Source organism: Callorhinus ursinus, unplaced genomic scaffold (assembly GCF_003265705.2).
Source record: "Callorhinus ursinus isolate GAN/ISIS: 27379988/994484 unplaced genomic scaffold, GSC_fseal_2.0 scaffold9, whole genome shotgun sequence".
NCBI classification, from domain to species: domain Eukaryota; kingdom Metazoa; phylum Chordata; class Mammalia; order Carnivora; family Otariidae; genus Callorhinus; species Callorhinus ursinus.
In genome coordinates, this window is record NW_027397071.1 from 26,451,646 (window position 1) to 26,479,105 (window position 27,460).

A 27,460-nucleotide genomic window follows, 5' to 3' on the forward strand; every position below is an offset into this window, starting at 1 on the left:
AAAACTGTAAAGGTTAAGGTTGGGAGGAAGCTTCTTTTAGCTTCTGGGAAATGAATATAAGGCTGCTGCTGGTGGTACTTAAGACAGTGGTGATTGTGCAACTGGTGTCAGAGTCCTGACTCAACAAACGTAAGGAAGGAGTATTCACAGAAGTAATGTAGGGAAAATGCTCTTGGGAGAATTCCAGTTATCCGTGACTGAGTAATCTAAGACTTCAAAGCGGACCATGAAAAACAACCTCAAAACAAAATCAGATCCAAAGTCAGGACTTTACACATCATCTATTTAACGGACACCAAAGAGGAAAATCTCCACCTGGGAATCTTAATAATCTGGTGGCTAATGTACTGTACATTTAAATTCCCATCTCAGCATTTCCAGCCTGGAGCAGTTGTTTTACTTTGGCCCTGATTTCCCACCCTATGGACTTCAAGGTGCTGGCAGAGGTCAGTACACTGAACCGGTCTCACATATATATGTAATACTACTTTATAAAAACAGGAAGATGCTGTGGTCATTATTTATAATATATACTCAGTTGAGTGATATTAATAGTACCTGTGTCACTAAATATTAGCAACCAGAAATAAGAAGTAAAACTCCAAGCAAGTCAAAATCTTTGAAATCTTTAAGTATTAATAAAAGCTTCTTGATTTTTGTAAGGGTTGAGAACCACTGCTTTAAAGGTTACAAATTCCAACAGAAGACAATTTTTATTTTATGATAGACATGAAAAAAAGGGAATGTTTTGAAAAGATGAAAATCCTAACACATTTATCTCCATCCCTTGTCCTCTCTTGGTCATAAACTTTTCCTTGGCATTTAACATCAAAGCTTGTTATGCTTTCATTCCTATTCACAAGCCATTGCAACTGTCCCACACAGAAATGGCAGTGCACTGTGTATTAAGAAAATATACATATTTCATTCCTTACTTATAAAAAGAAAAATCACTCACTTTATCTCTTTCCTCCCCCAATTTCTCCCCTTCTCCTGATACTCTGACATAATTCTAAGGAGGAGAAGTTATAGCTCAATGTAGATATTCCAGTTGTTGAAGAGAAAATAAATCTTTTATCCAGCATTTCCCAGTGAAAATGTACTCCCCATTTTAATTTATATCCTTTTCAATGCAATATAAAATATTAGCTAAAGAGAGGCTTAACTTTAAGCATTGCAAAGATAAGAAAAATAAACTTATTTCCATCTGAGGAGTACTACAAAAAGACTTAATATATAATTTAAAGTATATACAGGTTTGCCGGTGTCTTTCCATAACATGACCTTTCCTTTCTTCCCTTCTTTCTTTCAAGTAATCTCTATGTCCAACATGGGGCTCGAACTCACAACCTCGAGATCATGCTCTACCCACTGAGCCAGCCAGATGCCCCTGTAATATGACCTTGTTAGTGGGTATCCCCAACTGGGGGAGTGGGGGAGTTGGGAGGGCTATGTATGGTGGTGGTATGGTAAGTATGGCAGTGGGCTATAGAGAGTCACACACATCATTTTTTAATTTATTATTTCTTTTCTGGGACATAAAGTGTTCTAGGGGTAAACCAGAAGTACTGCTTTTTTATTCTTAAAAAGATATCATATGCTAATCTGACCCTCAAAAAGATACTGGCCACTAAGACCTGACATACAATTTCTGTAAATTAAAATATGCCGTTAGAATTTTGGCAGCAGAAAACAAATCACATTGATGCAAGCACAGCTGAATCTAGTTACTAAAACAGAGGAAGTGTAAATTTCAAATGGGGCGGGGGGAAACACCACAGAGAAACCCCTGAGCTCTGGGGGGAGAGAGTGGGAAAAGATCTGAAGATGTAGGTAAAGCTAGTCTCAAGTCAGTTTTACTAACTCCCTTGGAATGGCGAAAGACCCCTGAATCAGCATTGCCATCTCTTCCTTAGGTGGCAACTTTCCAGATTACAGAAGGGCCAGGACTACAAATCAAAAGACTTGTTGAAGTCCCAGCATCTCCATTTACTAATATGACCACGGACAAGTCACATTTTATCAGCCTTAGTTTCCTCTCTCCATAAAATGGAGTACATGAGTCCTATTTCACCATACTATTAAAGGGAATAACAAATTATAAATGAGATCTAGAAAATGTGCTCTGTAAACAGAAAATGAGGATCTTAAGATCAGTTATCACTATTCCTAGGTTATTACTTAATTATTAGTAAATTCTGTTAGGGTAGGAGTAAATCCTGTTTCTAAATAGGGTACAAGTTCAGAGAGTCACAAAGGCTGTTCTATTTTATCTTGAGGTACAGCGACCGATGTTCAACAAAGTCCTCAAATAAATTAATGAACTGGAGGGCCAGGAGCATACTCGGGTATAAAAGTACTATGGTGGTACAGGCCATTCAAGAGTCTCTCTCACTGACTTGTTTTCACTTTTAGTCTTGTCATGTATTTGGCAAGAGAAGAGGCATCAACACAGACATACCACAATGAAATTCACATTTAAGAAGCCCACGTCCATCTATCTAGAGAAAAGATAAAATTAATTGCTGAGCTCTTATAATGTATCTTGACTATTTACTGCTAACACAATCATGCCAATTATTGATATTATCGCAAGGCTTAGAGCAGCTGCATTTTAAAACTGATTAAAGTTCCGAAGGACTACTGGAATAATGGGATCACAGAATTCAAATCACTTCTGGGGGCCAGGGAAGGGGGGAAAGGACAGTACAAATTTACTAGGCTCCCTGACTACAAAAGATTTTCCTTTCTAAGCAAAATAAATTACACAGGAAACATGTTTTATTACAAAAAGTACAAATTAGAACAGCATAGCCAGCATGTGATGTCATGAATTTAAATCTACAACTAACCCTGCTTCCTGAGGCAGCCTGGCCGCCCAATAAGGTGAAGGAGCTAAATGCATGTGGTAGTGGGATTATGCATATTCCCCCGGTGCTGCAGAAAAAGACCCTTCCTTGCAGACTCTCACTTTCCTCCCCTCTAGTCATTTGTTCACATCCCTCCTCCAAAACAGAAGAGTGAGAGGGTACTACTGACTTTCACATTGTTCAAAAATTGCATTTGAGGCCAATCCACCCAACAAACTGATTCTTCTCAACCATCCAACCTCCCTTAGTGACCCTCCACCGGACTGGAGTTTCACCAGGTGGATAAATTTAGGCAGAGAAACAAGGCCAGGCTTTCATTAGGGGAAAAGTCAATCTGACTTAGTCTGCAGAGACAGGAGCTGCCAGGGAAACGAAGCAGCACAAAGTCTGTGCCTAACACCAACCTCTTCTCTAGAGGTTTGCTCTCCACCTATGAACATCTGAGAACGAGCAAGATATGGATGGATGTGAAACTATCATCTACTTGGTGAATTTGAGAAAAGTCATTCTCAATTTTACTCTGATGGAAAATGGAATATAATGAATAAAGATATCTGACTCATACCTTTAATAGGACCTTCTGTCTGAGCAAGGGAGCCTGGCTAAGAAACCACAACTGCAGTTAACAAGCCAGACACCAGACTAAACACCTCAGAACTAGCTGTCCCTCATTCCTGGTCGCTACCTTTCCAGCGTGTCTGCATCACTAATTCCTCAGTTCCTGAAAGCCTGGCTCCCCCCTCACTGGCCCCCCCAATCCAACCCCCCCAAACAAAACAAAACAAAACAAAACAAAAAATAACAACAAAGTGGGGCTCTGCTGAAGAGGTGGGATTTCGGAGCCTGGGCACCAAGACTCTGGTTCCCCTTTCCACCTTACACTTCGCCCGCCACGCACCCTCTCTCCCCCGCCAGGTCCCCACTTCACACACACTACTCTTCTAACACCCAAGCCTCCCAGGGCCTTCCCGCAGAAAACCCCCGGTCAGCAAGGCAGCAACAAAGTGCCCCGCTTCGGGCAGCGGCAGCGGCAGGAGGAGGCAGAGAGGGCGGAGAGGGCAGCTGGGGACTCCGGGAAGCCTCCTGGGCACACGCAGCCCAGGCTGGAAAGCGCCCGCCAAGGCTAAGAGAGTGAGCTCCGGCAGGTCCCACAGGCAGCCGCCCAAAGCCGTCCCGCCCTCCCGCGTGGGTCCCACACACCCGGGAGCGGCAAGGCCACGGCCAACAGAGACCCCTGGGGGCGAAGGCGGGGACGGGGGGCGCGACCGGGCACACGGTGTGCGGCTGCGGCGCAGAGCTGGAGAGCTGGCTCGGCAGCACCCAGGGGCGGCGGCCAGTGACAGCCCAGCGCCCGGCCCGCGGGCTCCCGACCTGACCACACGCACCTGGACCAGGCGGCCACCCTGCTCCCTCAGGGCGCTCTCTGGGGACTTGGCTTCAGGTGGGGGCTCCAAAGGCTGGAACCGGCGGCGACGGAGACTTCACTCCTCCATCCTGGGACCCGGCGGCACGTTACAGACAGCCGTGCACTTCCTGTTTGAAAACAGGGGCGAGAAAGAGCGAGAGATCCGAGTGTTGGCAGAATGGAGGGAGGGGCGCAGACCGGCTGGAGGGAGCACCGGGGGGCTGCGGGTTGCATAACTACCGCCGCCCCCGCCCGCCTCGCCATGGTCGCTCCAGGAGCTGTCCCCCGCGCCGGGCGGGCAGCGACCCGCCACACCGGCTCCCAGCGCGGTGGCTCCCTGCCGGCCCGGGCCTCCCCCTGCCGGAGGCCTCGCAGCCAGCGCGCAGCCGGCACGCTCACAGCCCTTCCGTTTCCAGCCCCTGCCCGGGTTCTCCCCTCCCCACTTGTACCGAGTCAAGGGACTGCACGCTTCATCCCGAGCGCAGAGCGCAGAGCGCCGCGCCGCGTGTAGTCGGCCTCCGTTTTCCTCCTTTCCTCGCCTCTCCTCCCCGCCCCCGCCCCTGCAACAAAATCGCCGTGGGGAAGGTGTAAAGACAGGACCGAGCCTTTCCAGGGGAGTGGAGGCTGGATTTATGCAAAAATTTTAAGTGAATAGCCACATCCCAGTACATCCACTCCAACTCAGCAACTGAAGAGCCTCAGGATGGGAAATGACTTGTCTTGCGCCTGGCTGACTCAAAAGAAAGCGTGCACACAGCTGCCACAAACTGGGGGTGGGGGTGGGGGGGGGGGGGGGGGGGGGGGGGGGGGGGAGGGGAGTTCCAGGGTTCTGGGGTCTCTACGCGGAAAACCTCATCCTCACAGTACCCTAACATTCCATATACCAATTCCACACAGAAGATAATGGTACAGTGTACTGTTTCAGGAAACAAGTTAAGTACTTCTTTGTGCTTATGAAATCACAGAGCAGTTCCAAAATTCTGAGTCTGGGTTCACTGCTTTACCCTCTGACTTAGGTGAACCTCAGGGTAGTGTTTAAAAAACAGTGAACAGGTGGTTTAAAAATCTGCCATATGCAGAGCGTGCCAGCTCTAGGAGTTCATACGTGTGCTCAGTGCCGGGTTTCTGGGCTTCCAGGTGTGGATGGCTGTGCCCTGTGCCCTGCCTGCCCTTCCACACAAATCTCTAGGGTCACAAGGCATTTACAGGACTGTCTCGGATAAACAGTTCCTTTTATCATCAAGCTGATGGCTTAAATAAAAGTTATTCATCTTTCAAAACTCAGCATGGAGAGTAGGATAGTTATTCTACATAAAAAGCCAAACTTTGACTTAAGCAGAAATTGGTGGTAAGCTCCTACTCTGTGCTAGGCAGCATCTCATTCTAATGTGCTCTTAGTTTTAACATTTCCCAACAGATCTACAAATGTCCTATTCTCATATTCCCAACTGAGGAAACACGGTCAGAGAAGTTAACTGTCCTGATGTCTCAGCTAGAAAATGGTCAAATGGAGAGTTGAATAACAGGTCTTTCCTAAGTATAAAATCTGGGCCATTTCCTCTACACTCTGCTAATTCTCAAAACAATAGTGAATCCCGGGAGAAAAATCAAGCCCAGCAACCATCTGTAATCCATTTCTTCATCTCCAAATGATCCTGCAGTTTACAAGCTGTAACCCCGTTGAACTAGCCAGGGTCCTTACCCACCTCAGTAACATGTACCTTGATTACCCAAGCAGAGGACACTGTGCTCTTTCCTACTACCTACTACTGGCTCTTTCAGCCTTTTCAGAATTACTCAGTGGCAAAAGTTCAAAAGGTGCGAGGATAGCCTCTCTTATGCCAAGGTACAAAGTCTGAGCAAGTTCAGAATCTAATCGGCTGACTAGTATTTGTTCCCTGAATTCTTTTTCTCTAACTGGGATTTTTTAAGAGGGCAAACAAAACAACACAACACACAGATGGCCTCAACTTTTCGTGAAACTGTTGGAATTCTCTGTTTTCCATTTCCTTCTGCTTCAGCACTTAGCTCACACTCACCTGTCAGTAGCATGCTATCAGCCTCCAGACAAGCCAAGAAACAGAGCACATGTAAAAAGGTGATTAAGAACCTTGGCAATGGCAAGACCCCGACACTTGCGGAGCCTGAGGGAGGAGGTGAGTGCTTTTATCCTGTGTCCAGATGAACTGCATGTCACTTGCCCTTTCCAACCCCCTCACTAAGGAGCACATTCTGGAGTTGTAGACTGTGCAGGTGATCGGCCAAGGGCAGTCCAAGTGTAGCAGCAGGGTGATGGCGGCGGGGAGGGGGCACGGGTGGGGGGAGGGGCAGAGATACAGTCTAATGAGGCCTTATTACTGAGGGGTCTCAGCATCCTTTTAGGGTCCAGCTCTGCTTTGGCTGCCACCTTTTACTTTCTCACAGTCCCTTGCTTCCCTGGACTTATCAACTCTTCACCTCTTTTCCCAGACTTAATGCTTTTTCCCAAAGCACTACCATTTTTACCCCACAAAGTACATGGTGGGAGGGAAGCATGTAGCTCAAAACTTATCTCACTTCTCTCTCATCTGAAACAACTCTGTCAATAATAACCATGTTTTTGAGGATACAATTCCATTTTAAAATACATTTTGGTATCTCTGCCTCCATTTTTGTTATTCATTATGACTCCAAGAGCCTAGAAGGAAAACCTCTGAAGAGAAAGGAAATTCTTCAGAAAAATCAAAGGAAACATGCTGAAATTAACCTGCATGGATCCCAGTGTACAGTTTGGGTAATACAACACTCCTATGACTGCATCAGTCCCAGACCTGTTTCCTAACAGCCACAAGGTCTAAGTATCTTTCTTTCCCATTGTTCAGCTATTCTCCTGCACCTTCTGTGTTTCATGGAGAAGTGTTTCTACCTTACACCTGTTGAGTAGAAAAAAAAAATTAAATCACAACCTCATAGGAAGAGACAAAATATGCTCCCCAATAGGTACAAATCATGCCACAAGGGATAAAACTGATTTTGGAAGAATACTGGAAGTTCATTTTGAAAGTCTCCACTCCCTAAGTACAACAGTCCATGGATTAAGATGGCAACATTGTGAAAGCCATTTTGGAGGTTCCAAATTAAGTGACAAGAGAAAGCTTCTCTGAGGACTAACAAGTGTGGAGGAGGAGATGATAAACTCGTATCTTAAATGATACTGCTTATCCTTCTTCATCTTAAAAAGAAAGACGAAGACCTTACCTTGGTGGTTAAAAATGTTTGCCACAGACTTCATTGTATGAGGATTCCTGGTCATTATTACAGATGGATTTTGCAAACAAGAAAAAGAAAATTGACAAGAGTGCCTCTCTGTACTAGCAGCCTTCACATCAGTGTCCCTTGTCTGTCTGCACTTCCAGGGTGGCAATGTAACAGGCTTTTCTGAGAAGGAGGTCTCCGGCACTCACACTCACCTCCCAGCCTCTGCAAACCTGGGCCATGGCTTTCAAGGAAGATGTCCTCAGAGCCAACTGGCTGGCTTGATTGGCATTTACCCACAAAGGGTTATTAGCCATTTTCGAGGAGCCAGAGTGTCATTTTCCATGGCAAAAATGCAGAAGGGTGCAAATCATTTTTTAAAATTCTGCCTGCAAGACAGTTTAGGGTCCCTTCTGGGCACAGTTTCCTGGCTCTGAACAAGCTGAGAAGGAAAGCACTGCTTAGAGCACCCTACAGCATGACTTAGAAGACCCCACTACAAAGCAGAACGATAGGGCCAGGCTGATTACAGGCCTGGGCTGCTATATCTCTCGACTCAGTGCCTCGGTTTCCCCAGCTTCCAATCACACGTACAAATTCACCCATGTTCCATAGAATTGGTAACTTTACCTGGGACCCTCACATGCCCTGACCCCTGGATTTACAGATCTGCTTTTTCAGGGACGAGGCATAAATACTGTGTGAGAAGCAGCAGCAGAGTTCACAGATGTTAAGTCATTTTCTCAAAGCAGCAGGTAATGGAGCTAAAATTCACCCTGGGTCTGTTCTTCCTCCTTTTAACTGAAGAGAAACGAGTGGGTGCATCTTAGCTGTGGATTTATTATTCTGTGCTATAGAACTTTTACTCAGAAGACTCTTACTTTTCAAACACAACTTGTAACGTTCTCTCAGCTGCATCGTGTTACTTCATCACCTTGCCAAATTTCTCTAAAGTGTAAATTATAAACATGTATTTTCCAACAGGCCCACTGATTTTTAAACCCTAGCATGAAAATCCATAGAAATTAGGTTAAATATGCTCTGGGGCTACAGCTGAACATTATTTTATAAAATAAATAAGATCCGCTAATCAAACTGTGATGATGAAAAATCTCAATATATTTTTTCCAAGTTTCCCCTCTCATTCTTCAGTTAGTATGCAAATATATAAGTAGGCCACAGTGGCTGATGTGCAGAGATTTTAAAGAGCATAAATATGAAAAGAATAGCAAGAAACCACAAAAGTTTGACTAAATGCAAATACCTGTATACAAGTTAAGAGTATTCAAAATGTTCCTGGCACAAACTGTTAGCAATGGACAGCCTTGGATTATTTACCGACTGTTGATCGTGATGTGTATTGTGTAGACTAAACACTGTGCTGTAAGACATTTTTCTTTGGAAAGCATGTTTTGTCTATTTATCTTCTGTAGTGGGTATTTCTGCTTCCTTATTAAAAAAATACTTAGGGGCGCCTGGCTGGCTGGTCAGAAGAGCATGTGACTCTTGATCTTGGGGTTGTAAGTTTGAACCCCATGTTGGGTATAGAGATTACTTAAAAATAAAATCTTCAAAAAAAATTTAATTCTCTTTGGGCACCCATTTAAAAAATAATCTATTAAAAATCCAACAACTTAAAAGGGTTGGCCCCAACAAGTCAAATAAATATAATCCTCACTACCAAGAAAATAATGTTCTTAAAAAGGATTTTAAAAATATATAAACATCTGATGGTAGAAAAATACATGAGTTGATAGGGAATACATTACACACGTCATTGTCTATCAAATGTATCAATTCTCAGCGATCTATTATAATGGAATCTTAAAGAAAAAAAGCAATTTGTGAAAAATTTAAGGTGACAAAATCGGATAGTTGATTTTCATTTCCTTTCCTTTGCCTGTAATGGAATGGCTAAGGCAAACAGCATAAAAGAGTAACAAAATGCCTAGAAAATCCAGAAACATTATAAACTTTTGAAAGATTATTCATCAATGTTTAAACTAAACCAAATTCTAACCACTTGACATGTCTTGACTCAATTATTCCTGACAACAACCGTCTGAGGTAGAAATTAGCACTACCTCTGTATCACAGATCAGGAAACAGATGCAGAGATATCAATTTGTCCAAAGTAACACTGTTAGCAAATACCAGAACTTGGGCAGCCTGGCTGGCCATGGAATCTACTTTTAACCAACACATTTTACTACCAATAAGGCACAACTGGATTGGGCTTGCTTCTTCCAGCATGAAAGGTCATGGCAGAATAGTCCCATGGGAATGGCACAATGGGTATGGCAGATGAGAGGCTTAGAGTTTTTCCTTTTTGCAGCAAAAATGGTTGTAAGTGGTAAGGAATATACAGCCAGTTACATGTTGCTGGGGAAAAAAAAAAAAGGAATATGGGCAAGAAAGGAAAAGATATTTGTGGAATGGAAAAGCCTCAGGAAGAAGAGCTGCTTCCTCGCCTTGAGTGGAATCCTGGATTGCAAGACTCCAGGATCGCCTGGCTACAGCACAACGGAGTTAGCAAGGGAAGGGAATGCAATGAACCCCATGTACTTTGATCTTCCTGAAGCATTTGATACAATGTCCCATGAAATCAGGATCACTAAATCAACTGAAACTTATGTGGCAACAAGAACCACACAGGAGTTAAGCAGGCTAGAAAGAAAAACACTGGATATATCTACTAATATGATGAAGAAAAGAACCACAAGGAACAGTGTTCAAAAGTAACTTGGAAATTACTCACACTGTTATAATCAAATGTACACATAGCATTAATTTGGGCGGTGTAAAAGGGCAAATGAGGGCAAGCCAATTGAATCCGTTAAATTAACAGAGAGGTGAAGAAAAGCAATTCACTTTCATTTTTGTGCTCCTTTTAATTTTCAGGGAGGGGCTAGGATGTCCAATGGGTACTAACCACCTCTAGACCTGAAATGCCGAGGCTGAGCTAAGTAAAGTAAGCAACGGCAAACTGGATAGGTTTACAATTTCTGGACCTTAGGTTTGAACTTCAAAAAGCACGATCCCATTATTCCACAAACCATGTAAAGTTTCATGAGAAATAATATTCCTTTCACAAGAAGACTCTGTTAGCAAAATTCAAAGAAACAAAGGGGCTCAAAGGCTGAATTTGGAGGTCAGATGAAAAAGTCAGTAGTGTATGTATCATCTGGCCCCACTACAAATATGCCACACAAGCAGAAGGTCATGAGAATGGTTTGCAAACACACGGCAGGATAAAGAGCAGCGGAGAAGGAAGCGAGAAGAGAGCTAAAACTTGAACTAACATTATTTTTTTAAGCATAAATTATAATTTCTAATTTCTTTAATGTTGAGAAATTGCTTCTCCCTTGGTAGAGCTGCCTGCCTTCCCAGCAGAAATTAGACTTTAAACGTCAGTAGTTATTTAGAACTCAAGAAATGGGAGTAAAAGAGGTCTGTAACATTTGGGGAAAAAAATGGCTTAAGTTCAGGCTGGCTCCCAGGAAATGTACAAGTGAGCAGCACTTCATTCAACTCCTAAGAGACTGGACTGAACAGGGAGCCCTGAAGCCTCCAGAACTCACGCTCTGAGAGACTGTTGATGAACAGTCACCAAGGAAATCCTACATATTCCCTTTCCTTCCCAACAAAGGAAAAAAGGCAAATTTAACACAAAGCCATAAAGATTAGAGCCGTACTACATTCTAGATATGAATGGGAAAATGACCAAGTTCTGAAATTATCTTCCCCAAGCGTTGATTAGTGGCCCCCTCCCATGGTTTAAAAAATTATCCACACAATGACAAACCCATTAGGCTCAGCCCAGACACCTCCCCCCCAACTCAGAAGCACCTGCAGGATCCTTTAAACACAATCATCCAGGCCAGGCCCCACCCCGGATCTACACCATCAGAATCACTGCTGGGGGTTAATGTGTGAATCTGTCCATTTAAGAAACTCCCAGGGGGCCCTAAGGTGCAGCCTGCTTGGGGAACCTCTGCTGCAGACATTCTACTCCTTTCTTCACTCAGCCACCAGAACTGCTGAAGTCAGAGACTGGAGCAAATGATGTCTCTTCCCATGGACCTTTAGTGGAATAACCTTCCAACGCAATGGAATGAAGTCCAAATTCCTTAGCAGGACACTCCAGGCCCTCTGTAATCCGTCCCAAACTGCTTTTCTGCTATCCTTTCGTCCCACATCCCTCCTTCTGTCACAGCACCGTCTCCAAACACATTACATGCTTCTTTCATGTCTCCATACTTTGCCACCTGTATCCCTTACTCCTCCACCCTTTCTCTACCATCCTTTAAGGCCCTGCTCAAGTTAATTTTCTGAAATGGTTTTTTTGTGTGTAAAATCTTCTCTGATCTTTCCTTTTTTTTTTTTTTTAAAGATTTTATTTATTTATTTGACAGAGAGAGACACAGCGAGAGAGGGAGCACAAGTGGGGGAGAGGGAGAAGCAGGCTTCCCGCTGAGCAGGGAGCCCGACGTGGGGCTCCATCCCAGGACCCCGGGATCATGACCTGAGCTGAAGGCAGACGCTGAATTGACTGAGCCACCCACCCAGGCGCCCCTTCTCTGATCTTTCCAGTCAAAAATCAGTCTCTCCTTCCTCTAAGCAAATGTTCAAAAAACAGGAGCCTACCATACACTGCACCCTGTGCTGAATTACACTAAACCGTTCGCATGCTGAGAGCAGGGGCGTACGTAACTCATGTCTTATATTGTGGATGAGGGACAGTTCCTCCAGGTACTTACTAGCACTAAATAACCTTGGTAGGTTATTTAAACACATTGTGCCTCAATTTTGTTATCTTTGAAATGGAACAATGACAAATGATACCTTCATGACTGAAGTGAAGATGAAGCATTAAAGAATGTTTGGCTCAATATGGACCACCTAAAAATTCACCAAGAGGACAGCTTTTCCTTATTATTATTAATTTGTGTTTCCTATGCCACAGGAATGTACTGCAAGACCCAGTGCTCAAAAAGCATTTGTTGTCAAATAAGCAATGATTTCTCAATGCCCTTTCTCCTTACCCAATTTTGTTCTGTCATGAAGGGTATTTCATAGTATTTCTAGTGACAAGTCATCCCTTCCTCCCCCTTTGTTTCCTTCAAAAATCACTGTACAAAATTCTAATGAACAAGCCCTGTCAGTGTCCCTCCTACTCCAGCCTGACTTTGTGCTCTGAACTACAGTCACTGCCTACAGCCACAGTGTCGCTGCCCAGAGAATCGCCTGCTTCACCCTTACAACAAACGGCACTTTGTAGACAAACTGGAGGCGAGCCCAAAGTAGGAGGGGGAAAAGCCAAGGAAAAGGAAAGTTTGGGCCAGAAACTGAGTTGACACCCGCACGATCATCCACACTGTAACACAGGTAAGGAGAGAACAGGAAAGGAAAGACGTTCAAATAACACAAAACCTTCCCGAGTACTCCCAAGCATCACCCCCGCCGCTCACCCATGGACAATGACTTCCAGGGCTCACGAAGGCCACCATGGTGCCCTCACTGCCTAACACATACGGCTACTGTTGTTGACAAACAACTGTCCTGTATGATAGGACCTGCTCTTTCTCAAAGCAGTCATACTGCCGTTACTATCCCCTCCATCATTCCCATGGAGATGAAATCCAATGAAACCCAACGTGAAATAAATCCAAGGCCCCACAGGCAGCAGAAGCCGGGGCCACCACCAGATCTCAAGTCCTCAAGCCCCAGATCCACGGTCCTCCCTCCCACTGCCTTACATTAAGTGCGAAAAGCAATTTTCAAAATGTTCTCAGAAGCACTCCAAATCCACTAGTTGTAAAGATAAAGGTAAAACTGTTTTGTGCTCTTAAAAACAATTCTGGTGAGGGCTGTCAGCAGCAGCGAGTCCCCAGCGGCAGCCCTGAGGAGGGTCTGTGCGGTATGCCAGCACGCCGTTCCAGGAAGATCTGCAGCTTTCTGTTCCTGGATGGAAACTGTCTCCTGACAACTCTGTTCATTCGGTTTGGGGAGGAGTGACTGGGGAACGAGCAAAATTGTCATTCTTTTTTCAAATCCAATCTTGATCCTGAGTTTAAAGCCGAGGTGATGTGGGAAGCAAATCTGTGATCCTTGCTGTGAGGGAGCACAAGAGGCAGTAATGCAGTCCTCAAAAGCATGGATCCTGAAGCCACTGAGGGCCCGGGTTCCCATCACTGCTCTGCCACTGCCAGTATTATGGCCCTGAGTCCCTCAGCTGCTCAAGGTCATGGAGAAGTGCAGCCAGACTGTGGAACTGGGCCTCAGTGTCCTAGGCTACACAGCACGGGGGTGGAGCAAATGAGCTACTCCATGCGAAGTACTCCAAACAGTGCCCAGTACGTGTGATACTACATAAATGTTTCCTATTATTATTTCCAGAATGGAACTGGTCTCTAAGATCGTGTTTGTCAAGTGTATTTTATCAGAAGGTTCAAGAAGGCTTCTCGTATAAATTTGTTTATCCATAATGCCCCAAACCAGGACAAAGATTATTTACAAGTTTCACTTCCTGGTAGGATCTTCCAGGATTTCCATCTGTGGACTAGAGTCCCTGGAAGAACAAACAGTGGAATTTGAAGAATTCTTCTTCTTCCCAGCAATAGAGCAAGGAAATCTGCACCCATTCTCTCAATACTGCAAACCGGCTTCCATAATAAAAAAAAAAACAAAAACAAAAACCAAGACCTTCATTGCATTAAAATAAAGTGGGGGGGGGGGGCACATTTTTAAAAATGCGGTTTTTATTCTGAAAGCAACCAAAACATTAAAAATTTTAAAGTTACACCAGCTGAGAGGGACATGGTTCAGCTCACGCAGGGATGACAGTCCCAGGGACTGGAATAAAACCTGCTGATGAATCAAAAGATTCCTTTCCCAGAAAATGCTGAAATTCCAGGAACAATGTGCTATACTTGGGATGATTAAGAGAACAATGCTCTTAAAAATCCCCTCAGGCTAGGAGCCTAGCCTCAGCTCCTAACAGAGATCTGCTCAAGGATCACCTCTCCTCCTCTCAGAGGGGCCATGTATAGGACACATTCTTAGGAAGCGAAGGCAGGCTCTTCCCCAGAAGAGCAGATACAACTGACGACAGCAGCACTAGTCGGGTCACAGTACACGTCTGAGGTCGTGCCCTGCACAGGGGCGCCCCGCCAGGGAGCAGGGGCAGAAACCCAGCCCCCGCTGTTCCCCGACTGGGCAGCTGCCGGCGTGCTGCCGCTGACTTCACACTAAGGGACTGTGGGGGCTGCTCCAAGTCGTGCTGAGCACACAAGCCCTCCATGAGCAAAGCAAGCTGGAGTCCAGAGCCCTGTGGGAGCTGGGGGCTGCCGGGTGTACCCCCTAGGATGCCGCTGCGGTTTGTCTTCCAACAATAGCTAACTTTCTGCAGGGCGGACATTGGCCAGCTCTCCTGGTTTCCTTTTGGTTATCAGCTGCTCTGCGGTCTCTTCTTTTCCTGCCTCTGTATTCTCCTTTCTGACGGGAACTCTTTCCCTTCCTTTCCACTCCAATTCTCCTTTTGCAGAAGCCGCAACACAAATTAATGCGCACCCACGAGGAATGGCAAAATAATGGCACTCTGCCCACCCACATAGATTCTACATTACTTCCAAACATTTATCGGGTCACAGTTTTCCCTTTCTCATGTCAGGACTCTTCTGGTCTCTCCTCTCTATTACCCCCAAATCAATTTTGAGATGTAAATAAATGCTCCTCTTCCCTTATCTTCAGGGGGTAGATGATCTTTCTTCACCTCCAAGTGGCGCTTACCCCTCATTCTCTACTCCTGGGCCCACCTGCCCCCTTCGCCCCCATACCCGCATCACCTTGGCCTCGCTGCTTCATTCCCAAACTACATGTTTCTCCCTGAATCTCTTACTCCTCAAGCAAGACAACCCTTCAAATGCATTCACTCCAGATATAACAAATTTAAAGGGCAGAAATCGTTACAAGTATGGGGCTTCTGTTGTTGTTTTTCTGCTGTGTGTATGTGTATGGGGGTGGGGGGACCGGGCGCAGAACAATGAAATCAAGTTTTGATCTGTTTCCATTTAAACTGATTGTCAAAGTGTACTGTGCTTTTATTCACATCCCACGCTTCTGTTTACCTGGCCACTAAGGGCTATCTATCTCTAAGGGCCTAAGCTTGCAGGCTGTATCCAGCCCACAAAGCCATTTTGTTTGGTCTGCAGGAAGTTCTTATTTAAAACGTTGAGCTAGCCAATCTTTTAAAATCAGGAGATTTTAAAGTAATAATCCAGATTTCTGGCTTACAGTGAAAAATCAGAAGATCTGGCAAGACTTGCCCACATTCCCATATGGCAACAATTGGCTGCTGAACAGATCAGCTAAACAGAGCCCCTTTAGACAGACCTGCACTTTCTAGTTCAGCCCAGGTCCACCCCACTCCCTCCTGATCACCCTACCCTGAGGCTGAGGACAAGCTGCCACAAATCATCTTCGGAGAGGCCTACTTCAGGCAGTGCCTGGTATGTGCTTGAGACCCCAGGGCAAGGCTGGCCTCCAACTCTAAGTCTCCCTCTGGTTAGTGCAGAAACTACAGATACAATTACAAAGTTTTGGCTTCGTACAGAATTTGCCACATACAAATAATGTGTAAGGAAAAGAACTGAGAGAGAAGGAAAATGTACCATAATAGAAAGACATCTGAAAAGAACTAGGTTAAAGAGAAAGAAAAGCATCCCTCCCTCTCTGGGGGTGTGTGTGCATGGGATGGGGGTGCGTTTGTGCAAGCTGTGTTAACACTGCAGACCCTCTCCTGATCTGTACTTTATTATTGGCTGAATGTTAGTGTGAAAAATAAAACCGTTGAAGTAGAAATTCTAAAAGAATGAATTCAATCCCCTGAAATGATTATACTGGAGTAGAATACATCTATAAATGGAGTATGTATATGTGATACACATATATGGATATTGATTTGACTCGTTGTTTAGCAGACATAGATAGGATTATTGTTTCACTGCAGATGTTTGCTATGGCATTAATTTAGCAAGCACTTGGATGTAACACCTTACAAACACGAGCTACGTCTGTATATACTTATGGACAGCAGTCACTGTTAAGGTCATATCTCCTGAGGAGGATTATACTCCTACGACGTATACCACCACAGGTGGCACTCCATCACCAACACTGAGGACAGGAGAATAGGGCTAGAGAAGTCTCCACAACAGGTGATTTTAAAATACTCTCTCAGTTCTAGGATAAACTTAACCTCAAGTGGTTTTACTCTGATTGGTACTTCTGAGAACACTACGCTGGTGAGAACACGGGCCTGGAAGCCAGGAGACCCAGGTACCACTACAATCCCCTCTTCACAGCCTGTGTTCCCAGGTTCAGATCTGATCCCTGAATGAGGAGCACGAGCCAGACAGGTTGTAAGGTCCCTCTACACCTCAAAGTCCCATTCTCTTATTTGTTTTTTTGGCAAGAATATGAATAGGTATCATAAAATGAATACAAAGAAATACAAGAGAAATGAGAACAGGAGATAAGAGAACCGGCTTTGAAATGACAAGTGTAGTTTCAAATTCTACCTCCACCACCTCTGGTTTTTTTGCAAACCACATAACCTCTCAAGCCTCAGTTACCTCATCTGTAAGATGGGAGTAGTCCACTTTCCACGCAGGATTGCTCTGAGGATTGAATGAGAATGCATGTAAATTCCAGGGCATAGGCTTGGACAATCAGGAAATGCCTAATAAATAGTTATTAGCACTAATCTGGGGTATTCCACAAATCGTCCAATTGCTTCTTGAGCAGTTAAGTTAAAAAAAAAAAAAAACCTAGCTGTATCTAATAATAAATTGATTTTTAAAGCTTATCAGTTGGGTAGCATCACGGAGAACATTTTCCAAAGAATTTTAATTTTCAAATACTTCTTAGAACTAAGCTTGGAACATTCAGTGACGAGAATTTTGACTGATGGTACTTCATACCCGAAGTGATGGGCATGAACCTGTCCTGTCTCCATTGCATGAGATCCGGAAAGGCAGCTCTTGGGTGATCAACATCCTTCAGAGAGAATGGCTGTCTTGCACTTCCTTTCTTCTCCTGCTTTGTAGAATTCATTGCAGTGTTGGTGATCTGTTGACGCGGAGATTTAGCAAAGGAATTTATGGGTTGCTGGGGAAGTGAAGCCTTCTCTGGCAATGTTCCTAACTGTTACCAGCAAGCAGAAGAGGAAAGTAAAAAGGGTTTTAAGAAATGTTCATAATGGAATCTAACGGTGACATGCATGAGCCGTGCCCAGCAGCAGGTATCCACAAGAGGATACGGACAACTTGAAAACCTCAGAGCAGTGGTCGTTCCAGACTTGATTTCAGACTAGTAAAATCTGAAAGGAAGACTGTCATAAAATTGCCAGGGCTTAGGCGACCAAGAAATGATAGGAAAAACCAAACCACCACCATCCTTCACAAGAGGAAAAACAGTAATACCTCAAAGCAGGAAGAACCCAGATTTTTTTTAAAAAGACCTTTTAAATGGAATAAACTCAGCATTAAAATCAAAACTGAAAAGCTTGCCACATTGCCTCCCTTCTTTTCTTTCCCCCTAGGCTGGGGAACTGTCACCACGGAGCCCCTCTGGAATGGCCTTCCAGTTGGCCCCATTATGCCATCCGGTGAGGGATGCAGCACCTCATGGGAGCACGAAGGGCCACACTGTGAACCATCCAGTGTCTTGGTCATCACCTTCCAAGGATACAGATGTATCCTTAGAGCTCCATGTTTGTCTTAGTAACTAATTGTGAGCCTGTCAGCCACAAATGTTTCGAAACCTTGTTGAGAGTGTCTTCAGTCAGTACCCAGCCTTTGTGTAGGCTCTGTAAGACAGTGGTTCTCAGGCTCAGCTCTACATATGGAATCACTTGGGGGCAGAGAGAGCTCTTTCCTTTTTCTTTTTTTTTTCTTAAAGATTTTATTTATTTATTTGACAGAGAGAGAGACAGTGAGAGAGGGAACATGGGCAGGGGGAGTGGGAGAGGGAGAAGGAGAAGCAGGCTTCCCGCGGAGCAGGGAGCCCGACGCAGGGCTCGATCTCAGAACCCTGGGATCATGACCCGAGCTGAAGGCAGATGCTTAACAACTGAGCCACCCCGGCGCCCCCAGAGAGAGCTCTTTTCAAAATGAAACTCCGCTCCCAGAGATTTTGATTCAATACCTAGGGCTCAAGTAACTTTAAAATATTCCCCAGGCTGACTTGGATGAGAGCCAGGCAGGGCTGAGGAAAACTGGTGCCGTATTTTTTTTTTTTTTTTGCCTTCATCCTGAATTTAGGTATTACAAAGCTGTAAGGTACACCTCTCTGGGCCTTCCTTCAGGGGACAAACATGAACAGAGGGCCTGCCATGTGCCAGGAACTAGGAAATCAGTGGAGAACAAGACAGATATGCCCCTGCCCTCACCACGTGGACAGGTACCGGGGCAACAGACAAGGAGGTGGGCAACCGAAATACCACTTTCAGGTTGTGGCACGGGATGAGGTGAACATTCCAGGTTCCTCCATCCTTATCCGTGTGGTTTCATGGGTTTCAGTAACATCTCCCGATCTTCTTTCCAGATACTAAAAATCCCAATATTTTTATCAGAAAAGCAGATGGGCAAGGCCCTGTCCTGTGGAGCCTCCATTCTAGCAGGAATGCCTACATTTTCTAGGTACCATTACATTGCTTGTCCCAACTCCATGGTGCTTCCTAAAGTCAGGTGCCCCAGCTTTGAACAAAGCACAGTGGAAACTCAAATAAGATTGTTTTCTGTTTGGTTTCCACAATCTTTTTTTTTTTTTTTTCCAAAATCTTTTTGATGGAGCTTAGCATTTCCTGTCTTTTTTAATCTGCGAGAGCAAGTTGGGACAACACTGTGAAAGTGTTTTCCAAGTCCTTTCCTGGGTCTTGCCACCAAAACACCACCCTCTGACAGTTCCATAATTTCTTAGTACCTGACCTCCTACTGCCCAGAGAAACTCACCTGCAAATCTTCTGATGACTCACATATCCTAATACGGTTTCCCTGGAGTAAATCCCCATTGGTTAGTTATTTCATAATTCAGAAGAGCTTGCTGTCATCTGTAAACCTAGAAACTCCACTGTGTGCTCCTTCTTTTGGATCAATTATGTAAATAAGGCCTGAGGGACCCACTGTTTACACATCTCCAAGCAGAGGGGAAATCTTTATCCTTAGCCTTTATTTGTGGTCTTTAAGGCCGATGAATTCTAATGCCTGCTCTGTCACTTCATGTGTAAGCCACAGCTAGTCACATCACCTCCCTGGGCCTTGATTTTCTCATCTACGAAATTCGAGTGTTGATACCTTCTATAAAATTCTACCCTTCTATTCAAATAGTACATCACATCCTTAATTCCAGGGTGACTTCAAGTTTGATACAGCCCTTAAGAGTATAAAAGGACAATACCTAGGGGTTTTCCAATATTTTCCTCTCAAGAAATCTCATACCTTCACAAAACATCCCTTCTCTCAGGAAAATGCCTCATCTCCAGAGGACATGGACAGGTGTCCCACGTGGACGAGAACGGAAGGGAGAGCAAACAGACTGACCATCTGGACAGACAACACACCGGCGGGGGATTAGGGCACAATGGACATTCCTAACAAAGAAGGTGCACACGTTAGCTCTGAGATCTGGAATTCTGTTCTAGCCCTCTCAACGATGTTAGATGGCTACCACCCCAAACAAATAATTTATTTAAATCTAGTTTGTTGAATAGATCTGGAACATTTAGGGAACTTGGCACTAAGTTCTTTCTGAACTGCCTGCTTCAAAAAACACTTGAGCATGGTGATTTCCTAATGTCATTTCAGAGATGACATGTGAAATCTGGTAAGTATGAAATTATACCAATGACAAGTTAAACCCCAATTCTGGGGAAAAACGCTTGTTTCTAATCCCCAATCCTCTCTCCTTCCCCAAATGTAAAGCTGGCACTAATGAAGTATTTTGGGCGTACTAACAAAAAGAAAAGGAAAAAAAAAGCTTGGCCCGAGTGGGAACCAAGTTCATATGTGTTTTTTTCAGTATCACTTATCCTATTTACCTCTTCACAAATTTCAAAAGCAACTCTGATCTGGCAAGCTTCAGATTTACACAGAACATTAGAAATTCTCTTCCAGATGTCTAAACAGTATTACAAAGACCCCAGAGGATGGAGTACTAATTTCAGAAGCTTGCAACAGACTCAAATAATTTCAAAGGGGCATCACAGGTGCAAACATTTGCAAAAGCTAAATGCAATGTGGTTTGACCACAAACACAGATTTCTCAGAAGCCCCTACAGGCCAGTCAACCCTTGGAATTCACCTCCATCACTCAGCACCCCAGGTCCGGAATGGGACTAACAGTGCCAAACTACTGGACTGCACGCAGTATTAATACAGGCGGCTACAAAGCTTTTGGCTAAGTCATCCTCTACTCCTCTCTCATAGGATTAGAAGGCAGAAGCAAGACTTTAAAATCTCAAAAGACCTTAAGACTGGACCAAAATAAATAGGATAGCACTGAACATGGACAAAAACAAACCAAAACACTTCCATTCGATTTCACACACATACAAAAATCTGCCCAATGAATACAAGGATGCAGCAGCTCATACAACAAATATCTGGATGTTCTGACTGTTTGGACAGAACCTATGCATGGATCTGTGCTAGCTACATGCTATTTTTTTTTAAAAAAGGCAGTTTTTTAAGTTTAAATTGTAGTAAATAGATGCTTATGCCTTGGTTTCAGGAAACAGCTGTCCTACTATACCCTTTGTTGACCAGAACACATTTCAATTCCCGTATTCAATTCCAGACACTGTTATTCCCCATGTGAGATGCCGACAAATAAGACATCTACAAACCATGTCCCACACAGGATTATGAAAAGAAGTGGACTATTTTGCACTGAGAAAAGGGGAAGGATACATCATACTCTCTTTGTGAAAGATGTCAAAGGGCTGTCCTGTTGATGTGGTAAGTTCCCAGGAGGCAGTCTTCAGCTCAAATAATAATCATACATAGTTCAAAGATACAACGACATGTTTTCATAAGTACAGAGTTCCCTGTTTCTGGGGTTTTTTAAATAGAGGCTGCCTAGCAAGTGCAAGAATTTACTAAAGAAGTTAGACCAGAACCTCTCTACAATTCCAATTCTGATTCTGATTCCCCACCTACCCAATATTATACTGCCCTGCTGGCTCATCTGCCACAATCTCTTGAAAATGCCCTTTTCTTCTGATTAGGTTTTGCCCAGATCCTAATCACTTCAGGCCTGAGCACAGCAGAAGTCTCCTAGATTGGCTTCCCAACCTTGACGTCCCTCCTCATGTGTCAAGAACCACCCCCTTCAAGGCCTATTCTGAGATGTAACTTCACTTCACAGTGACCTTTCTGGTTACTGTCTACAGCAGGGTTTCTCAACCCTGGCACTACCGACATTTTTACCAGGATAATTCTTTGTTGTGGGGGCTGTCCCAGCCATGGCAGGAGGGATGTTGAGCAGGATCCCTGGCTTCTATCCACTAGATGTCAGTAGCACCTGCCTCCCAGCTATGACCAAAAAAATGTCTCCAGACATTGCCAAATGTTTGCTGGGAGGCAAAAATCACCCCTTGTTGAGAACCAGTCTTCTTGAGGCAAATGATTAACACCACTGACCTGTGGTTCAAGTTTTCCACTAACTAGATTCCCCCTGCCTTCATCAGTCATGTTCTCTGCTCCAGCCAGGCAAACCTATTTACTATCTCTGACTTGTGACAAAGCTCACTGCTTCCCCTAACACATGCTCCTTCCCCTTTTCCCAAAGCACAAACACTTTCATCTGGCTCCAAAAACCCTTCCATTTCAGTATTCCTTGACCTTTGAGAAAAATGTAATCCTTTGCTGCTGCTGGTGTCCTCCCCTATACCTGTCTTACTGGCCCTCGATCTGTACACGAATCCTCTCCTTCCTCGGTAAGGAACCACAGCATCCACTCTGGTTCTCTGCTTGCTGCTAGCGCTCAATAAATCCTGTCTGGTATTTCTTAGAATGTCAAACATCAGCTCCAATCACACGTGGAAAATATGTGAAATCCCTTACCAACTACCATTTCAAGAACGTATGTGATCATGAGTACACAGTTTGAACAAAAGTTTGACTTCTTCATACGTAGTGCCAATCCACCTACGTGACTGGGATTGAACCACGTCTAACTTCCATCATATAGCTACCAAAACAATTTAGCTACTGGGACAAGACAAACACATCAAAATTTTGTAAAATTAATCAAAAAAGCTCAGCACAATGTAAAAGTCAAGGGGAAAAGGCCAAGTTCTGACCAAGTTTTGTTTTGTTTTTTTTTTAAGATTTTATTTATTTGACAGAGAGAGACACAGCCAGAGAGGGAACACAAGCAGGGGGAGTGGGAGAGGGAGAAGCAGGCTTCCCGTGGAGCAAGAAAGCCGGACATAACCTGAGCCTGAGCCAAAGGCAGACGCTTAATGACTGAACCACCCAGGCGCCCCTCTGACCAAGTTTTTAAAAATTCTGTAAACCTTGGCAAGGAGGAAAAGTTGTGACTGTGGCTCCATACCACCCCCCCCGTTCATTGCATCACCAACTACTCAACATGGTAACAGAAGAGACTGGGGGACTGGGTCATCTAAGGACAGTCTCCTCTTCCACCTGCTAATGTGTTAAGTTTTAATCAACAAAGTACACACAAACCCTCAATAAAAATGAAACAAATCTAAGATAAAATGTTCAAATATAGAAATAAACCATGCCAATTCAAGATTTGGAATTTTTTTTTCCAGCTCCATGGATTACCTAATCGTTTTATGGGAGGCTCCCGACCTAACCTATAGAGGTCAAACACTCCAAATCAACTTTGCTGGATCCTTACTTTAACTCATCTCAGGATCTTTCCTCTCTCTTGCTTTGGCATCTTAACAGGGTTTTAGTCAACTGATGTGGAAGGCAGGAGAAGCGACAACTCTACCCCTCTCCTAGCTGATGGTAAGTGTTTGGTTAGTATTTTGTGGACAGTAAAAAGAAACGTTGTCTAAAGACCTCATTTACTGGTTATGGTGCAGGATTCTTCCCACATGTCAGTAAAAAGCAGAGGTCCCAAAAGCTTTGGTGGGGCAGGTCTGAATCACTGTCATCCTTGGCACTCGGACGTGCCCTTTGGTTGTTCATGAGGTAAACAGCCCTCACCATTACTGCAGACAAGAATTCCTTGCCTGTGCAGACTCTTTCAAAGTCCAGCACAGAACACAAAATAGGTGCTCAATAAATGCTGCCTGTATGGAATTTTATCATCAGAGCTATGGAGGGACGCCTGGGTGGCTCAGTCCGTTAAGCCTCTGCCTTCAGCTCAGGTCGTGATCCCAGGGTCCTGGGATAGTCCTGCATCCGGCTCCCTGCTCAGTGGGGAGTCTGCTTCTCCCTGTGCCTGCAACTCCCCCTGCTTGTGCTCTCTGACAAATAAATAAATAAATCTTTAAAAAAAAAAAAATCTAAGGAAAGCTTCCAGAAGTTAGGTCTTTACTCCTGTATCTCCTTCAAAATAGGTCCTCATAGCTTTCTCTGCTCAACAAGAAATATTTTTCAAATTCAAGGAAGAGGAAAGGAAGAAATCTGCAAAGCAGAGGGAACCATGTAGGAGTACAAGTAGCTCAAGTTGGGCCCCACGGTTGGCTAGGGCTCCCCAGTACCTATTCTCCATCTTTCTGCCTACCGCTTGAGTACTTGCTCGCTCTCACCTTTGCGTTTCTTTCTCTTCCTGAAGCCCTACCTCCCCATCTTCTGCCACACAACCCCCAACTGCGTGCCCGTTGGAACCGCAAATCCCCACCTCTTCCTCTACAGCAGGGACCTACCTCTCCTCCCTCGAACCTGCAGCAGCTCTTCTTCACTGCGGCTGGCTTTTTAAGAAACACAAAACAAAAAACAAAGCCCGCCTAAAGCCAAAACCCTAATTTCTTTATCCCTAAAGAATACCCCAAATTAGGGGGGACATTAAGAGGAAGGCCTCTATCAATCCTCCAGGAAGCAACTTCCCCCCAATCCTCCTACCCAAGCCCCTGGCCAGGAGAGGAGCAGAAGTCCCGTTCCCAAGTGCCCACGCCTTCAAACAAGCTAGAAGCGGATTATACCGGTACCCAACCCGGAGATGGCCCGCGGCGGGCAGGGTGCACCTGCGGGCCCCCAGCTCCCTCCCTCCGGCTCGGGGGGCGGGGCGCGGCCCTCATTCCCCGCCCAACCCACCCGGCGCGGGAAGCGGGCTAGGGGGAGGCGTTTCTGGAGAAGTTAAAGGGCTCACCTTCTGGGCTCCCGGCCAGCAAGGCCAGGCACCAAACACCCACCTCCGAGAGGAATCAGCGGAGCCGAAACCGGGTCTCCCCGCCCTCCCGACTGCGCGGACGGGGGCGAGAGGAGGGAGCGCGCGCGACGGGGAGCCGGAGGGAGGCAGTCCGCACTCTCCCCTCCCAGGGCCCACCGCCGCCGGCGCAGGCGTCCGCGGCGCCCGCCGCTCCAGCTGCTCCGAGCGGCACAATTTTCTGGGCTCAGGCGGTCGCAGACGGGAGCCCAGCGCAGACTCGCGCGCCGCCCGCATCCCCCCCGGCCCCCGCCCCTCGCGGCGAGTTCCCGGCCGCAGCCTCCGCTCCCGCCGCGGGGCCGGACGCCTGCGCCGGGGAAGGGGCGCGCTTCGCCTCCGGGGCGGCTCCCACCTGCGCGGCCCCGGCCCCGGAGAGGCGCGCACCAACCTTGGGGGGCAGCCCGGGCAGCTTGGCCGCCAAGCCACGGCTTATGCTGAGGCGGGAGGTGGCGGCATCACCTGCGGCGGGCGGCGGCTGCACCGGGACGCGCCGGGGCGGCGAAGGCGCGCGGCGCCCTGGACCCTGCTCCCGAGGCCCCGCCCGCGGCTGCCACCTCGAAGCGCGGCGGAGGAGCCGGGGCACCACGGGCGGCGACAGCGGCGGCGACGGGAGCAGCAGCACATGACTCTGTAACGGGGGGAATTAGACAAAGCGTAACATGGACTCCGGGCCCGTGCAGGCGCTGCAGCTCCGGGACCAACCGCAGCCAGCGAGCGCCGCGACTGGCTCGGCCGCAGCCAATGGGGCGGGCCCGGGCCTCCATGTGACGGCGAGCACTTTCCCCCGGCCGCACGGCCGCGCCCGCAGCGGGCCGGGCTCACCGGAGGCGGCTGCGTGGCGGGCTAGGTGGCCCCGGGTCGGGGACTGGCGGCGAGAGGCTGCCAGACGCCAGGCAGGTGCATGGGGCGGGGAAGATCGCCGGTCACCGAAAGACTTACCTGTCAAACGCCTACCTGAACAGGGCGCCGTGCCAGGCAGCCGCTGTCGCCTGGCGGGAGCGGAGCAAGATCAGCAACCCTCGCCTTTCCTGGGTCTTTCCTTTTGACTAAAACTCTGATACTAAGACGTAGGGAGGAATGCCATGAAGTGGTAGGGGGACATTTGCGTAAAAGTCATTTAAGCAGTTTCCAACCCAAGGAGAAAGTCCTTGCCTCGGATTTGGGGCACTCACAACTTTATCTTGGAACGAATAGCTACCCAGCCTCATGTGGTCCGTCTCTGCTATGAAAGATCTCTTGGAGAGTCAGTTCTTGTTTTAATCCGAGTCTACTCTTTTTTTCCCCATTCTTTTTCGCCAAAATTGTCTTGTGTCTGAAGCAGGCAGATGAAAGGTTGTCCTCTGCTGAGAGGTGTTTTCCAACCTGATAGTTTCTCCTCTTGTTTTTGTTGTACGAGGGAAATGTATTTCCCGTCTTTCTCGTGGGTGGGGAGAAGCAGGGATAAAGAAATAAGGCCAGGAAGACTATTCGGAATGATAGGTTTATAACAAGACAAATGGTCCCAGCCCGATACTTTAGTATCTCCTCTTATCAGAATCCACCCTTTTCTGTGAACAATGGGAAGTCTCATCTCTATCAGGATCTCTCCATGTCAGTGAATGTTCAATCAACATTTACTCAGTGTCAGTGTTCTTTGTAAACATGCTGCACAAAATGGGAGGGGCGCTCAGGAAGGTGTGTCTTCAGATACAGCAAGGCCTTCCAAAAAGTGGTTTTCTAAGGTTTCAGAAAGGGCTTCAGAGAGAAGAGGGGGAATAGAACAGACCCTGGCGTAGTGAGCCCTTGTGGATCAGGCACTGAAAGTGAAGAAGGGCAGCCCTGGCAGGGAGGAGTATGAACAGAGGTCCAGAGCACGCTCAAGGGACTGTTCTAGACTAGTTACAACACGACCCTAGGTTTTGAGCCCTTCTGACCCCTTGCGTTCTCACTTTCCTTGCCCTGTGCCTCACGAGCCAGCAGTCTCTCCTATTCCACACACCCGGCCAAGAAGGAGGTGTGTGGGCAGGGGCTGTGTGGTAAGTGATCTAATCACAGTACCAGATTTGCTCATCTGGGAGGTTAGAGCAGTTTTAAAAACTGTTAACATCTCGTGGTGTAATATTTTGATTGAAAACACCCCACTATTATAACTAATTTGGAATGGTTTGCTGTTTGTAAAAACACTTTGTTCCATGTTTTGATCTTCCCTGGGCTTTAAACTATGATTCTAGATCTGAGAGAAGTATGATTTCATGATTGGTATAAATTTGAGGGGGAAAAAATAATAATCAGAAAACTGTCAAATGTGGAGAAACAGATATTCACACATACTATACGCGTGAGTACAAATTGGGCAGATCCCTTTGGAGGATAGTTTGGCAATTTTGGAAAAAATAAGTGTGTGTTTTCTTTGACCAGGTCATTCCACATCTAGGAATTTATATTTCAGGGTTATATATGCAAAAATGATGTGTTTCAAAAATATTTACACGTGTATAAAAACATATGTACAGGCATGTTTGTAATAGCAAAAACAGGTAATAGTGTACAAGTCAAATAACCG

The 27,460-nt window shown here is 45.8% G+C and overlaps 1 protein-coding gene across 7 annotated transcripts in view; it reads right to left on the bottom strand.

Moving 5' to 3' along the window:
- Positions 1 to 25,500, bottom strand: part of LRRC8D (leucine rich repeat containing 8 VRAC subunit D) — a 113,335-nt gene extending 87,835 nt beyond the window's left edge. For 2 of the 7 annotated variants that reach the window (XM_025872154.2, XM_073896353.1), the window contains exons 1-2: positions 25,307 to 25,500; positions 4,256 to 4,403 (exon numbers count right to left, since the gene is read on the bottom strand). The gene's annotated coding sequence lies outside the window, so the exon portion shown is untranslated. Of the gene's footprint in view, positions 1 to 4,255; positions 4,404 to 4,724; positions 4,929 to 24,418; positions 24,561 to 24,861; positions 24,879 to 25,306 lie in introns of those variants that run through there. The other 5 variants (XM_073896351.1, XM_073896352.1, XM_073896350.1 and 2 more) reach the window with 5 other exon arrangements.
- Positions 25,501 to 27,460: the final 1,960 nt, after the last annotated feature.